This window comes from Oncorhynchus nerka, linkage group LG15 (assembly GCF_034236695.1).
Source record: "Oncorhynchus nerka isolate Pitt River linkage group LG15, Oner_Uvic_2.0, whole genome shotgun sequence".
Classification (NCBI taxonomy): domain Eukaryota; kingdom Metazoa; phylum Chordata; class Actinopteri; order Salmoniformes; family Salmonidae; genus Oncorhynchus; species Oncorhynchus nerka.
The window spans coordinates 74,488,657-74,506,449 of NC_088410.1; the positions used below are offsets into that span (position 1 = coordinate 74,488,657).

The 17,793-nt window shown below is 40.4% G+C and overlaps 1 protein-coding gene across 6 annotated transcripts in view; it reads left to right on the forward strand.

Annotated features, from left to right (window-relative positions):
• The first annotated feature begins 4,377 nt into the window (after positions 1–4,377).
• LOC115143298 (polyhomeotic-like protein 2) overlaps positions 4,378–17,793 on the forward strand; it is a 44,646-nt gene continuing 31,230 nt past the window's right edge. For 4 of the 6 annotated variants that reach the window (XM_029683548.2, XM_029683549.2, XM_029683550.2 and 1 more), the window contains exon 1: positions 4,379–4,525. The gene's annotated coding sequence lies outside the window, so the exon portion shown is untranslated. Of the gene's footprint in view, positions 4,526–17,793 lie in introns of all 6 variants that reach the window. The other 2 variants (XM_029683547.2, XM_029683552.2) reach the window with 1 other exon arrangement.

Below are 17,793 nucleotides of genomic sequence, written 5' to 3' on the forward strand. Positions count from 1 at the left end.
GCATCTCACAGACAGTACTGCCAGACGACCTCACACCCAACTTTCACCACCTTCCAGTCATTGTGCAGATGCTCGCAGATACCCATAGACTTCCAGTCATTATGCTAACGCTAATTAGCATTGGCTCGCAAATCTATCTCTACCTTCCTTCATACTGGACACAGAGACATACAAATGTATTCCTTTAAGATTAATTACTTTAAGTCGCTCTGGATAAGCACATCTGCTAAATGACAAAAATGTCAAATGTAGATGATTTACATCCAGATCTGATATTAATTTTTTACAAATATTGATGTCACATTTTTTACATTTGACTGTTTAAAATGTAGTTATTTGTTACATTTGACTGTGTAAAACCTATCAGTACTACTTATTTCTCTGAGAGACATTTTGCAAGAAAACATGATTATTTGTCACTCTGAAATGAAACCAAGTAAGTGATAGATTTTAAACAAATATGTCTGTCATTGAACAACCCAATGATATGATTAGATAGTGAAAAAACACACCATTTCTTCAAAAAATAAAAGCTCATTTACCAACATTTCTGAAAATGATATACTGTATAGCGTTTTGGAGTATATGTAATAGTAATTTAGTGATTGTGTTTTATAGCATAGTCATGGAGTTCAACAGTTTTGATATATGAATGAAATAAGATATTAAGTTGATAGTATTTCTATGAAGGTCAACTTACAAATGCTGTATATTTACAGGCTCTGTGACCTGACCATGCAGCTGGTCATTCAGTAGCAGCCTTGAATCTCCATGCCAGACAAGATTATTGTCTGCAACACATTGGCAGGAGAGAGCAGGAGTTTACTCTGAGGCAACCAACAGAGCCAAAATAAATCTGCTCTGAGGAAAGTTCTGCCCTCTTGATATGAGACCCCCTTTAGTTTTATGGGTGATGCACAGTGACCAGCAGATACAGTTCAAACTGACTGGTACGTCAGTGGAATTGTGACTGGCAGAACTCTTATGCATGAGTCACAGTAAGTTTAGGCCAAATGTTTCCACGCCCATATCAGCTTTTGTTACAGTTGTATCCTATACTAACCAGTCAAATATGTCCGGTATGTACACTACATACATTATTTCAGCTTTAATACCAAACAATTATCTAATTACACAGGAATGCAAGCCTTGTCCCTCATCATTGACTCTCTTCTATCAACACAGTGTAGGTGTTGTTTTCCAGATCCTGACGGTACCACAGAAATATTGTGTAATGAATTTCTTCAGCTTACCTGTTGTCACATTGATTTATTTGACACTCATTCAATAAAGCATACATTACTTATGCACCCTTTAGCTACTGCACTATAATAGAAGGGATTTCAAGATCTAAGTTGAAAGATATTCACTGTAAAGTAACCAGGTCCAATAATCACACACGTTCATCAAAGTATATCTACCCCACATTGTAATATGAGTACCCTACATTGACAAATGTATAAGTATTAATGGTAATGGCCTACCATTGCACAATGAAATCAACAGGTGCTTACCTTTGTATCATAAGGTCCCTTCACCAAGGCTGTTTTCTCTGTGGAGATGATCTGCACCTGTTTAACCCCATTGATAACAGTCATCCTCAAGTCTCTGTTATCACAACAATGGAGTTAATAGAAAGACCATCTGTTATAGGAGCGTACAGCGTCAGTCTTCTGAATCTATGATCCTGGAGAGAAAAAAGAGGTGAAGAGAGTAAAAATAAAGTTAGCGGATGTCAGTCAGTCTCAGCCTCCCACTGATGATTCACTTGTCTTCAACAGTCCCTCTCTCTCTCCTCTCCTTTCATCACCTGATGCACTAATGCTATTAAACCATTAACTTCTCAGGGAGACCATCAGCCCATCATGGGGTTTCAGACTGTTTTTTTTTCCTTCACTTTATACAAGGCCATTCAGTGAACTTGTGGCAGTATCTCAGATTTCTAATTGAATTCACAACTAGGCCACCTCTCAAAATAGTGTTCCTCAGAGAGATGGTATCTTACAACTTCATAGCTCTGAGCAAATTGTGGGCCCTTTTTTGTATTATGTAGATTGTTATGTTCTCCTTTTGTTTGGTTATGGGTTTCATGTGGATTTAATTTAATCATTGTAAAGATAGGGTAGCACATCCTGAGTAATGCAGCTTATTTTTCCACCAGCAGGTGGCTGTGTTATTTTGTGATCCTTGCTGCTCATTTCAGGAGGTTGATAAGCTACACACCATTTCAATATTGTCCACTTGGTGACTGTGAATGTGCTCCGTGATTAACTTAACTGGGTGATTCAATGCAATAAGCCCATTCTCTAATAATTCCTCACATCTGGTCTACAACAGCACCACAACAGAGAATCTGGTGTTATTACTTTATATTTTTTACAAGAAAGCCAAACTGCACTGGATTGTAAAACAATTATTCTAACTCTTCTACTCACAACAGTTTATTGTAGACACATCCATGTCGGTTTCTGTTTAGTTTCAGATCTAGGACTATATTCTGTTTCTATATTGATTTGTGAGTTTGCATGCTCAACTAATGATGTTGCTGTTGAAAGCATTGGTGCATATGAGAAAAAGGGATTGGCTCATAGACGACAGGCTAATGTTTTTAGTCAACCAGGGGATCAACTAAGCTGAGGTAGCCATCATTAATATTTTATTATGATTCTCATGAACAATACACACATTTGCTTCATATGGCAGAATGGTGTATTGAACACACCTCGTCATAGTTGATTTGAGGTATTGCATACCATTGCATTATCCTGCTGTCTGCCTTTTCAGCTCATAATAACGGGTCTTTTGGGAATAACCAAGTTACTGAAACCTCACATCTATGAAGGTTCTGGGAGGTAGGTATCAAGGGGGCTGTGAAAGAGCAGATAATTAACTCATGGTCCAACCAAATGTGTAGTATTCTGATAAATTATTCAGCATTTGCACTCCATTTGCACTTCCTGCTCATGTTACAGGAAACACCCTGAAACATTAGCAATTCATCTATTCTATCTTCATATTATTACCATTGGTCAAAATTCGAGCCTCAGCCTCATGATTCAAAGTTGATGTATAAGGCTTTGAAGAATTACAAAAAATTGTAGAAAAGTACATAATCTTTCAGAATTTTTGGGAGAAAGAGCCTGTCCATCCCTTGTCATCATTTCAAACTACAACACTTGCTGTTCTGAATCTGCCTCTGTTCAATCATACATGTTACTTTTAACAGTAGCTTACATGCAGTGTGAACAGAAAATGAAATTTTTCTCTCATTGGTTTAATGAGAGAAAAATTATGGAAATCTCACTAAGGCTTCAAAGGGGTGGCTGGCTGATGGTGCACAACCCCTGAGGTCAAGGATACGGTTCCGTGCCCCACACATGCCTCATAATGAGGTTTCCCAAATGACATGGGATTGTATGGCCACCAGAGGAGGCTGGTGTGATGAGCTATAGGGGGATGGGCTCATTGTAATGGCTGGAATGGAGTCAAATGTGGTTTCCAAATATTTGCTGTGTTTGATACCATTCCATAAATTCCATTCCAGCCATTACAATGAGCCCATCCTACAGCTCCTCCCATCAGCCTCGTCTGATGACATCTATGCCCTATTACATCTTTGACCAATCAGCATTGCCACAGAGCCTATTGTGTTTTCATGCACTGCATTTGTGATAGCACTTACACCCTGACATTTGAATACATTTGCCTGCATTGTAACCCCTACCCTCTGACATAATACAACGGGTGTATCCCTTCCCCCAGCCCTGAATTGTACTCTGGACAATATTACCATAATTTAGTGGAAGATGATAGCAGCTGACATAGAATTGTAGTTCTATATGATCATTTTGAAAATGCCAATTTTTACAACTTTCTTATCCAGAATTGATGCTGACCTCATTATCGAATAAGATATTTCACAATACAACATTCACTCTTTTCTATTTCGCTCTCTCTTTTTGCTCATACGTTTATTTTTGCGCTGTCTACGTAACAATTTAAGGGCATGAGCCAATAAACTGCAGTTACAAGCCAGCAGACACTCCTAGAGCAAATAAATCCCTCTGTGTTGCTATGGAGACCATGACAGTCTCAGTAGTACGGTCACCACTAGATAGCACAGTCACAAAGTAAAACATTCGTACAAATGTGCTTTTCGGTCTTAATTTAAGGTTAGGGAGAAGGTTATCCGTGTCGTTAAGGTTAGGGTTAATGTTAGGGTTAATTTTACAATCAGATTTTAAGAATATAAATTGTAGAAATATGCGGGGTTAATTACTTTGTGACTGTGGTAATTAGTGAAGACCATGTAGTCTGAACGTTCTGCCCATTGGGTGAATGTATGTCACATGTTATATTCTGGAACGCTAATTCATAGATTTTTTTCCTCCCACCCCTGCTCCTACACTTGTGCTGGTTTATTCCGACTGTATCAGAAAAAAACAAGATTCAGAGATGGTGTAGAGTAACAGGAAAGGAACACGAGAGTATTTCCAAGCAGGGAAATACAAGGCATTTGGGGAAGGTATGGCAACAACATTTTATTTTGTTATGAAAGTTCGTTATCGGCCTCGGTCCTCTAGCTGTACTTCTGCGGTTAATGACCGTGTTTGTCTGAGCGTGTACATGCTAGCCGGGAGGGACCTTTATTGAGCAGACAACCTTCGGTGTCTGACTGGTAGAGCCCTGACAGAGCTGGCTGGCTGACGTTAGCAGTTAGCTAGCTAAACAATAGGAACTTCATTGCATTTGTGCATTACACAGGAACACACCAATGAGCAGGCATAAACGGAACTATTTTGTGTATTTAAAAACAAAAGTGCTCGAATCAGCTAGGAGGTGTTCTTGCCTTTGCATGGGTTGTACATTCTCGAACACCCAGCACTACCTTCCCTGGACATTTTTGGAGGGGGGAGGTTGGTGCCTTTTGAGACTGTGTCCCTTGGGTAACGACCCCTAGGGCGTGGGGGAGGAGGGGGTTACTTATTTTGACAAGTGCAGTAACGTTAACGTTATGGCTGAACGCTCATTGTAGTAACGGGCTAGTTGTCGTGCCCTTGGCTCTCTGTGACCCAAATTACACAAATATATAAATATAGGCTACATGAGTACCCCACACCTCTGTTCAATGTGTGTCTGGGTATATTACATGCATATTACATACCTAGCAATCGTCACTATGTAAGCTGTTAAACTGGACAATAAAACATTGGTTACTACTATTACAGTGAGGCTCCTGTAATTTCCTCAAGGCTTTTGAGGTTAATTGTACTGGGACTCCCATTTAGTGCTCAGTATGACAGGAAAGTATTTTGGGATAGACATAGTATCTTCCCTTGGATGCCAGGTCACAGTGCTCTGGGAGAATTATTTTGAGTAGTGTGTAGGTTACTATTTGAGCATGCACAATTTACAGTCATCCCCTGTGTGTGTGTGTGGGGGGGGGGTGTAAGTTCTTAACTCACTCATTTGACCCAACCTAATCGGATATTTAGATTTCCGAATATATGACAACAACTTGCTGCTGGCCAAGGCACTCATTCCATTGTATTCAATACTTCTGAAGACTCTAGAAATATGCAAATCTCTGCTGTTGGGATAAAGTGGCATTATTTTTATGGTTGATAGTCTACTCTGTAAATAAGCAAGATGGTGGAACTGCCCTTTACCGCTAGTCTTGCCCCTGCCCCACCCATGATGCATCAAAGTTGTTATTAATTTACTTCTTCATGGAGAGCTAATCCTTTACCTCTGCAGAGATCATCCCCCACAGGGAGACCTCCTGGTCACAGGGGGATTGGTGTCTGCAGACTTCAGCTGCATGAGCCCACCAGGCCTCTTCTCTTCTATCAGGGGGATATCAGTTAAGTCTGAGCCTCCACTGCATCCCAGGGAAAGAGGGCTAATTGAAGACCGTGTCACCCTTGTGGTAGTCTGGGCTTCTCTGAGGATGATTGGAGTGGATGGATGCTTGGCTTTAGTTTGCTCTAGGAGTGTCTGCTGGCTTGTAACTGCAAAGTCATATTTTCTCATCCACAACTAAACAGCATGAGTTGCTGTTTTCCTTTTATTAACTGAAACTAGACATAGTTCAGAGTAAGCAGTGAGACCGCTCATGTCTAAGGGTAGGCTAGCTTTATTCAAGCAATAATGCCAGAGTAGGTGTGTATTTAAGCAATAAGGCCTGACCCACTTGGCACACATTGGTTGAATCAACGTTGTTTCCAAGTAATTTCAATGAAATTACGTTGAACCAATGTTGAATTGACATCTGTGGGGATGGGGTGTGGTGTATTAATAATAATGTATACTTTTTATTAAAATCTAAAAATGCTTTAAAGCTGCAATATGTAACTTTTTGGGGCAACCCAACCAAATTCCCATAGAAATGTTAGTTATAGATCTGTAATTCTCATTGACAGCTAGTCTAAGAAATGGTAGATATATTCTGTATATTATTTCTATGTTTCCCGTTCTGATGTTTTTTTAGTCTTTTAACTTTCAGTTTTTTACACCACCTGGAAACACAATATTTGGGGTTATTGAAAATATATTTCACAGCAGTTTAGATGGTACAATGATTCTATACACTCTGCATTGCTTGTTTTGTCACAAACTTAAATTAGGTTAACTATTTAGATTTTTAGCAACCAGGAAATGGTGCGGCAATTTCTGCATATTGCACCAATAAGCAAAAAAATAAATGACAAATGACATTGGCCATATACCACAACCCACCGAAGTGTCTTTTTGCTACTGTAAACTGGTTGCCAACATAAATGGAACAGTAAACAAGTATTTTTGTGTCTAATATACACGGCTGAAATACTGTTTCAGCCATTTGGCATCCAGGACCCAAACTACCCATTATGACACTGAGGTATCACACAGCACATTGTGTTCCAAAGCAAGCATTTCTCAAGAACACATTGATAATGATATCAGAGGGAGCAGAACATCCAGCCAAGGGTTTTGGGAGACCCTGACTATCATGACAAAAAACAAGGGCATAGCAGGCCAGTCACCCAGCTGCATTGAAGGTACAGTAGTTGACTGCTAAGAAAGCAAGTCAACCACCATCCCCAGGGTGGTCTTGTCATGCTCTCAGTTATGTCCAACCAGGCTGGCCCACAGCTGGCAGAGTCTTGCTAAATGTCTTCTGATGAGCCCAGTGCTTTCAATCCTCTGTGCTCACTAGTCACTACCATTGCTCATGCCTGACCTATTTTTCCCTTTGTTGTTTAGTCCCACATAGGGGAACGATTCCTTTGAGATTGAGTCATAGAATAGTGTCTGGTTTGAACCATGCTGATAATCTGTGGCTTCGGGGGTGCTGTTTGATAGAGGTATTTATAGACTGGAGTAAGCGAGGAATGTTCAGTATGAGATTAGTTATGTGGTTTTGTTATTGAGGTTTACTGGGGGAGTAAGTAGGGTTTTAGCACCTAACAGCTGGGTGTAGTATTGTTCTAATTGAAGATGTAGAGAAAAGCAGAGAAAGAGCAGGCAGGTCCTCTGGGCTACATCTGGTGTGGGCGATTTTTATTTTTTATTTTTTTGTTGTTGTAGCATGCTGCCACATAAGGCTGAACAATATGGGCCCAAAAATCTAATAACGATAAAAATACTAGGGATGCACGATATGTATAGATGAACATATCGGAATTGAACAATATTAGCTAAAAATGCCAACATCGGTATTGGCCCGATATCTAGTTTAACGTCAATGTTATAAACCGATGTCAACAGGACGTAATCACGCTACATAACATTTTGCGCTACACGTGCAACACAGCATTCCTAACCTAGCCCACAATGTCTGATGTGTGGATCGAGCAGTCAACAAGTCGAGCAGTCATTTGAAAGAGTAAGACATTTTCAGAGAGACAACTCAAATGCGAAATACATTAACGCCAAGATAATAGAATTCATTGCCCTTAATTAACAATTAGCCGTTCTCTGTCATAGGTGATGTTGGCTTTCGCCGATTGGTCGAGCACCGGTACACACTACAAAGTGCGCTATTTTCCAGATGTTGCTCCACCGGAACTACACAGTAATAGCGTCACTGCTATTAGCTTCACAACATGCATACTATGGAACACCGTTGGGTCATTGCATGTCAAAAAAGATACAGTAGCACTGTCAAAGCTGTACAAAAAAGTCTGCAAACAAGTAAACACTTGCCACGAACTATGTGTTTACAGTATTTGACGTGTATCTTTTTTGACACGCTTAGACCCAAACGGCGTTCCATAGAAATCCGGGTTGAGAATGAAACGACTGAACAAATGAACAAGAAACAGCACAGCAAGTAAGTGAAAGAAATAGGTTTTGATTATGTTTTACTGGTAATGGGGACATATGTAAATGGCAACAAAATAACGTTTTGGTGTGTGTGTGTAACCTTTTATTTAACTAGGCAAGTTAGTTAAGAACAAATTCTTATTTACAATGACGGCTTGGATTCGAACCAGGAACTGTAGTGACGCCTCTTGCACTGAGATGCAGTGCCTTAGACCGCTGTGTCCATGTGTGTGTGTTAACTATTTAACTGTACTAGAATGCTTAAAAGGGTGCTAAAATTGTAAATATCGGGTATCGGGGTTTTTTGCAAGGAAAATATTGGGTATCGGCCAAAAATTTAATATTGGTGCATCACTAAAAAATACATTTGAAAAAGATTGCGATTTGACTTGGGATTTAGATCAAAACACATGGGTGAACTGTTGCAATTGGAAATAAAATTAATATTCTAGTTCTATAGTTGGAATTACAATGTGCACTTTGAATGTGTTTGACATGTTAACGAATTAAAAAGCCAGGGAGGAATTCTTGTGACATTGTAGGAACCTGTTGGCAATGTTTTCTAGGGGACCCTAAGATGTTACATTTTTCTCTTGATTCATGTAACATATTCATGCTTTGCCTATTCTTCTTTTATTTAGAACATACCGTAGCACAAACAACTTGCTGATCTAGGCCTATGGAGCTAAGCCTAAATCAGCACTTGTGTCAGGCTGTAGCGAACTAGTGATTAACATCAGCGAGCGGGTAGCACAATTTTTTTTTATGCCACAACTTTGTAAGAAAATACAAACTAACTAGCTATTTGCAGAGAGTAAGATACACAAACAAATAGTGTAAATATAGAACTCATATGGATTGTTGCATCTGTTGCATTGACCATGCACAGTGAACTTGGAATGGCAAGTGGTGGTGTTCGAGCAACTGCACTCCTTGATTGACAGGGGCGGGGCCTGGTGTGTGTGGGAAGTGGGAGAGAGATGACTCAAGTAGCAAATGGAGTAAACAATTAAAGCGGACATTACGTGCGGCAGAGTGGCGTTTCAAAATATTGCAGATTCACAGCCTCTTGCAATATGGATATTGAATTTTCTATCTAAATTGGATTAATTGTGCAGCCTTACTGCCACACATCCTTAGTGAATGGGCCACGTGTGGCTAATTGTCAATACACACACACACACGCATCCACACTTACGAAGGCACACACTGCCACAAGTCGTAGACACACACACCTGGAAGGGGGCCAGACTCTCTTTGTAATGGCCTACTCAGCTGTGTAATAAAAGTCCATCCGAGTCAGACAGCTCAATTACACCCCAGATCGATCCGGCCTCTGGATCAAGGGAGACTTTCTCTCTCTTGTTACTATGGGGGATATACCATTTATACTGTTTCCTGGTTTATTGTTTTTTTGGGGGTGGGGGGGTTGAGGGCATCCCGACATTGTGGGGGTGCGTGCTACGCCACTGCTTATAACTATAAGTAGAAATCTAAGATGTGTCAAATAAATTTGATCCACCTCAGGGCTCCAGCAATGCATTTTGTTTGCTAACATGCTAGCTAAGTGGCTAGATGTCAAGCTCAAGCTTCTTGGTTACAGCAGAGACATTCAATCTGCTCCTGGATCAAAGATCCCTGTTGCTTAAATTGTTTTGTATGTCAAATATAGCGCCCCTTGTGTGCACTTCTGGTTATACCGTATAGCCGGTATGGTACAGAAACAGTAAGACTATGAAAATCTGGATTTAAAAAAAAAAACTTTTATTTAACCAGGTAGGCCAGTTGACAGCAAGTTCTCATTTACAACTGTGACCTGGCCATGATAAATCAAAGCAGTGCGACACAAACAACACAGTTACACATGGGATAAAGAAACGTACAGTCAATAACACAATAGAAAAATCTATATACAGTGTGTGCAAATGTAGTAAGATTAGAGGGGTAAGGCAAAACATAGGCCATAGTGGCAAAATAATTACAATTTAGCAATTAAACACTGGAGTGATTGATGTGCAGAAGATAAATGTGCAAGTAGAGATACTGGGGTGCAAAGGAGCAAAAAATAAATAATATGGGGATGAGGTAGTTGGGTGGGCTATTTATAGATTCAATGATCGGTAAGCTGCTCTGACAGCTGATGCTTAAAAGTTAGTGAGGGAGATATGACTCTCCAGCTTCAGTGATTTTTGCAATTCGTTCCAGTCATTGGCAGCAGAGAACTGGAAGGAAAGGAGGCCAAAGGAGGAGTTGGCTTTGGCCAGTGAGATATACCTGCTGGAGCGTGTGTTACGGGTGGGTGCTGCTATGGTGACCAGTGAGCTGAGATAAGGCGGGGCTTTACCTAGCAAAGACTTATAGATGACCTGGAGCCAGTGGGTTTGGCAACGAATATGAAGCGAGGGCCAGCCAATGAGAGCATACAGGTCGCAGTGGTGGGTAGTATATGGCTTTGGTGACAGTGTTTCCTAGTCTCAGTGCAGTGGGCAGCAGTAAGGAGGTGCTCTTATTATCCATGGACTTTATAGTGTCCCAGAACTTTTTGGAGTTTGTGGTACAGGATGCAAATTTCTGTTTGAAAAAGCTAGCCTTTCCTTTCCTAACTGGATACTGCTCCACCCTACTTGTTACACACTCCAACAAATGTAGTACACCGACTGTCTGTTTGGACAGAGTACTCATCTACAACCTCAAGGGATGGCCATTTCTATTTCCACGGAGTGAACAAAATACAGCATGAACTCTGAATAGAAGCTATTGGCATACTAACAGGTAGAGCATAGTGTTGTTTTCTAATACTATGCTCTCTTACATCTTGCTTTCCTACATTCCCTGAATTATGCATTTGGCATCTACACAGTACTTAAGCTCAATATTGTTTACAAACTCAACTGTGGTGTACTGTATTCATAGTCCATTGCACCAGAATGGCAACTGATGAACTCTAGCCACACCATAGAATTACGGTACGTCTTTCCTTTATTAGCATATTACTTCTCAGAAACACAAAGGCTTTGAATTCCCACATGAAAAAATACTACAGTATGCTATGGTATAAATACTATATTATTCACTGTAGTGTTTATGCAAACTTTGCTGCAGTTAACTATAGTATAAATACTATAGTAAATAAACTGTAGTATGTCATAGTATTTACAGTAGTATTTGTGAGAACTGTACTATACAGTAGTGTTTTTTTCAGACATTACTGTAGTTTTTACTATAGTGTTTTTGTTTGTCTTTGAGATCGAAGTAGAAGCTTTCCCCTTCAGGAAACCGACTGGAGAAATGGTAAGAGCAAATTTTCCATAACCTGTAGGTAGGTAGGATTGGCGTCTAAACTAGAGGTCGACCAATTAATCGGAATGGACGATTAATTAGGGCCGATTTCTTAACAATCGGAAATCTGTATTGTTGGACAACGATTTTGCCTATTTAAAAAATATATATATATATATATATATATAAAAACAAAGTGTTGGAGAAGAAAGTAAAAGTGTAATATGTGCCATGTAAGAATATTTTTTACACCTTTATTTAACTAGGCAAGTCAGTTTAAGAACACATTCTTATTTTCAATGACGGCCTAGGAACGGTGGGTTAACTTCCTTGTTCAGGGGCAGAACGACAGATTTTTACCTTGTCAGCTCAGGTATTCAATCTTGCTACCTTATGGTTAACTAGTCCAACGCTCTAACCACCTGCCTCACGAGGAGCCTGCCTGTTACGCAAATGCAGTAAGAAGCCAAGGTAAGTTGCTAGCTAGCATTAAACTTATCTTATAGAAAACAATCAATCAATCATAATCACTAGTTATGGTTGATGATATTACTAGTTTATCTAGCGTGTCCTGGGTTGCATATAATCGATACGGTGCGCATTTGCGAAAAAGGACTGTCGTTGCTCCAACGTATACCTAACCATAAACATCAATGCCTTTCTTAAAATCATCACACAGAAGTATATATTTTTAAACCTGCATATTTAGCTAAAAGAAAGGTTAGCAGGCAATATTAACCAGGTGAAATTGTGTCACTTCTTCATTGCACGCAGAGTCAGGGTATATGCAACAGTTTGGGCCACCTGGCTCATTGCGAACTAATTTACCAAAATTTTACGTAATTATGACATAACATTGAAGGTTGTGCAATGTAACAGCAATATTTAGACTTTAGATAAAATATGGAACAGTTCCGTATTTCACTGAAAGAATAAACGTTTTGTTTTCGAAATGATAGTTTTTGGATTCAACCATATTCCTTTCTTTCTCTCTCTCGGAGGACCTGAGCCCTAGGACCGTGCCCCAGGACTACCTGACATGATGACTCCTTGCTGTCCCCAGTCCACCTGACTGTGCTGCTGCTCCAGTTTCAACTGTTCTGCCTTATTATTATTCGACCATGCTGGTCATTTATGAACATTTGAACATCTTGGCCATGTTCTGTAATAATCTCCACCCGGCACAGCCAGAAGAGGACTGGCCACCCCACATAGCCTGGTTCCTCTCTAGGTTTCTTCCTAGGTTTTGTCCTTTCTAGGGAGTTTTTCCTAGCCACTGTGCTTCTACACCTGCATTGCTTGCTGTTTGGGGTTTTAGGCTGGGTTTCTGTACAGCACTTTGAGATATCAGCTGATGTACGAAGGGCTATATAAATAAATTTGATTTGATTTAATGACCTAAGGCTCGTATTTCTGTGTGTTAATATGTTATAATTAAGTCTATGATTTGATAGAGCAGTCTGACTGAGCGATGGTAGGCACCAGCAGGCTCGTAGACATTCATTCAAACAGCACTTTCATGTGTTTTGCCAGCAGCTCTTCGCAATGCTTCAAGCATTGCGCTGTTTATGACTTCAAGCCTATCAACTCCCGAGATTAGGCTGGTGTAACCGATGTGAAATGGCTAGCTTGTTAGCGGAGTGAGCGCTAATAGCGTTTCAAACGTCACTCGCTCTGAGACTTGGAGTAGTTGTTCACCTTGCTCTGCATGGGTAATGCTGCTTCGAGGGTGGCTGTTATCGATGTGTTCCTGGTTCGAGCCCAGGTAGTGGCGAGGAGAGGGATGGAAGCGATACTGTTACACTGGCAATACTAAAGTGCCTATAAGAACATCCAATAGTCAAAGGTATATGAAATACAAATCGTATAGAGAGAAATAGTCCTATAATAACTACAATCTAAAACTTCTTACCTGCGAATATTGAAGACTCATGTTAAAAGGAATCACCAGCTTTCATATGTTCTCATGTTCTGAGCAAGGAACTGAAACGTTAGCTTTCTTACATGGCACATATTACACTTTTACTTTCTTCTCCAACACTTTGTTTTTGCATTACTTAAACCAAATTGAACATGTTTCATTATTTATTTGAGGCTAAATTGATTTTATTGATGTATTATATTAAGTAAAAATAAGTGTTCATTCAGTATTGTTGTAATTGTCATTATTACAAATAAATAAATAAAAAATTGGCCGATTTAATCGGTATCGGCTTTTTTCGTCCTCCAATAATTGGTATCGGCATTGAAAAATCATATTCGGTCGACCTCTACTCTGATCCAGTGAAATAGGTTCCTGTACTCATTTGGGGTGCTGGTACTGTTTTTATATTTCGGTGCAGGAGCTCCACAGTAGTTTTGAACATTCTTTAAGAGGAACAGGAGCTCAAGCAGTAGGAAATGTGAGGTGCCTGTACTCTGCTACGGTGAGCGGAGTACAGAATGTTATACATTGAGCGCAATCTTCGGGCCGGACCCAAGTTTTTATATTTATATATATATATTTTTTTTAACCTTTTTTTTTCTCCCCAATTTCGTGGTATCCAATTGGTAGTAGTTACAGTCTTGTCTCATCGCTGCAACTCCCGTACGGACTTGGGAGAGGCGAAGGTCGAGAGCCATGTGTCCTCCGAAACACAAACCAACCAAGCCACACTGCTTCTTGACACAATGCACATCCAACCCGGAAGCCAGCCCTAGTGCGCGATGAGACAAGGATATCCCTGCCAGCCAAACCCTCCCTAACCCGGACGACACTGTGCCAATTGTGCGCCGCCACATGGGCCTCCCGGTCGCGGCCGGCTGCGACAGAGCCTGGGATCAAACCCAGAATCTCTGGTGGCACAGCTTGCTTTAGACCACTGCGCCACCCGGGAGGCCTCGGACCCAAGTTAATAGTTGATACGATGTTTCAAGTTCGTTGCAGACAGGCCATGTGTAGCCAATGTGATTTATAGGATTTTTTTTCAATATATTTTCTACCTGCAGGCTGCAATGTTTTTATTTGTTGGAATTATGTAGGCTATTTTACAGCCTTGGCAGTGGCAATATAAGTAATTTTTTAGGTTAATTATTTTCATTTATATTTGGATATAATTTTGATTAACTACATGACAATGATTTTGAGATATGAAGATGTTATTATAAATTTAATGAAAATGTGCATATGAAAACCTTAACTGGTTTGCAGATCGGTAAAAATGGAAAGATAAATTGGCATTCAACATGAGAAAGGTTGCCGACTCCTCGTGTAGCGTATTATCGGAAACTTCAGAATCTGAGAAAGCCAGCAGGAGCGGGAGGAAAATAGTTGGATCAGGTTAAGTTTTTCTTTTCTTCTGGTTATCTGATATCTGGCACCCTCTTGAGGTGTTTGTCATATTTCATCAAACCGTAAGCTTAATGCATCAGACAAGTGTAACGTTCTGGGTGTAGTGGGTGAGAAGTCAGGCGCAGGAAGCAGAGAGTTCAGAGTAGTGCTAATTTAATGCACAAAACGGCGAACATAAGCCAACCCCACGAAAACACAGGGCGTACAACAAAACAAACGCCCCAAACACGGGGACTTAAACTGTCCAGCAAAACCCACGAAATGGGAAACACGTAACCCACAGACGTGCACACAAGTTAAACAAAACAATCCCGCACAAAGAGCAGGCGGGCCGGCTGGCTAATAAAGCCCAACTAATCAGCAAATACACAACAGGTGTAACCAATAAACCGACAAGGAGGGGGAGGAAAGAATCCGTGGCAGCTAGTAGGCTGGTGACGCCGAGCGCCACCCGAACGGGAAGGGCCACCTTCGGTAGGAGTCGTGAAAACAAGCTCAGTGCAAATATTGGCTTTTATTAAAAAACAGGATGTGTCTATATGTGGAGAAATACATGTTTAAAAATGTAGACTAATCAACCAAATTTTTGTCGGGGACAGCCCTAATGAGTCTGGCGTTGCTACGGCAACGGGCCTACCTGCTCTGCTCGGAGAAGATGGGGGAGGAGCAGATGTGCCGGGAACGGAGAGGAGAAAAAATTCAAGGAAAATGATAGCAGTGGCAGCTGTACAGAACTCATCCAAAGGGCTTTGACTTCTCAAACACGGCAGAAAGCTAACGCAATATGATGCCCCATCACCTTATTAATTCAGCCACTTAACTAGCATGTAGTGATGCCCCGATATTACATTTTTGGCCAATACCGATATCCGATATTTTCCTTGCCAAAGAAAAAACCCAATACCGATAATAATAAAAAATGTGCGGCCTTTTAAGCATTCAAGTTCAGTTAAATAGTTAACACACACACATGGACGCAGCAGTCTAAGGCACTGCATCTCAGTGCAAGAGGTGTCACTACAGTCCCTGGTAAGAATCCAGGCTGTATCACATCTGGCCGTAATTGTGAGTTCCATAGGGCTGGGCACAATTGGCCCAGCGTCGTCCGGGTGGGGCCGGGGTAGGCCATCATTGTAAATAAGAATTTGTTCTTAACTGGCTTCCCTAGTTAAATAAAGGTTACACACACCACACTGACCAAAAAGTAATTTTGTTGGCATTTACGTATGTCCCCATTACCAGTAAAACATAATCAAAACCTATTTATTTCACTTGCTGTGCTGTTTCGTTGTTCAGTTGTTTCATTCTCAACCAGGATTTCATCATACATGTCAAGCAGTGAAGTTTCAGCTCTGTCTGTCCGTGGCCTCTCTTCCTTGGTGCACACGGTCACTGTCCGTTTCCATCTTGTCCAGCTGTGTATGTAACATTTCACGTAAACCCTGTTTTTTGTCTGCATCAAAGTAGCGGGCCTTGTACATAGCATTGAGCATGGTGACGACACAGTAAAGAGAGAATGCCAGCAGACGTTTCAATGTCATGACAGAAGATAGCACGTCTGCTGCAGGTGCAGTTGATGAGGTTATTTCTCGAGTCAGTTGTTCGAATGGAGCTAGCAAGTGTGTTCATGTTTCCAAGTTTCAAACATGTTCTCAAATGCCATTAAAATGGCAGCAGCGGTATGACAACCAGCATATTCTTGAGCATGCAATACGACTTTCCTCAGTACGAAATCCTCAACGACCCACTGTGCTGTCAGACTCAGCATGCTCATGGGGCTGATATCGTTGGTCCAAATGTCAGTCGTGAAGCTAATAGCAGTGACGCTATTACTGTGTAACTCTGGTAGGGCAACATCTGAAAAATTGCGCACTTGGTAGTGTTTACCGGTGCTCAACCAGTCGGTGAAAGCTAACATCCCCCACGCCTTGGAGTTGTCGCACTGAAATTGTCTTACTCTTTCAAATGACTGCTTGACTTGTTGCAGACATTGTGGGCTAGGTTAGGAATGCTTTGTTGCACGTCTAGCTCTAAATGTTAAGCAGCGTCATTACTAGGGTTGCATATTTTGGGGAATATTCAGAGGTGGAAACTTTCCGTGAGAATTAACGGGAATATATGGGAATTAACAGAAATATATGCAAATTAATATTAATACCGTTTAAATGTAATGTTTTTAGCATTGGATATATTTAACATATATGGAGACAGAAACATAATAATTTTACCTTATCCTAAGTAGACATAATTGCAAATGATTAAATCCTTCCAATAGAAAAAAATAATAATTTAGTTTCGAATTTTACTTTACTTAAATGAGTTGACTCTTCACATGGGATGATTTCACTGAACATCAAAAGAAAGGGAATATTGAATGATCCCCAATGATCCATCGCATCTCCCAAAAACTTTTTCAACATACAGTTGAAATCGTTAGTTTACATACACTTAGGTTGGAGTCATTAAAACTTGTTTTTCAACCACACCACACATTTCTTGTTAGCAGACTATAGTTTTGGCAAGTCAGTTAGGACATCTACTTTGTGCATGACACAAGTAATTTTTCCAACAATTGTTTACAGACAGATTATTTCACTTATAATTCACTGTATCACAATTCCAGTGGGTCAGAAGTTTACATACACTAAGTTGACTGTGCCTTTAAACAGCTTGGAACATTCCAGAAAATGATGTCATGGCTTTAGAAGCTTCTGATAGGCTAATTGACATCATTTGAGTCAATTGGAGGTGTACCTGTGTATGTATTTCAAGGCCTACCTTCAAACTCAGTGCCTTTTTTCATGGGAAAATCAAAAGAAATCAGCCAAGACCTAAAACAAAATTGTAGACCTCCACAAGTCTGGTTCATCCTTGGT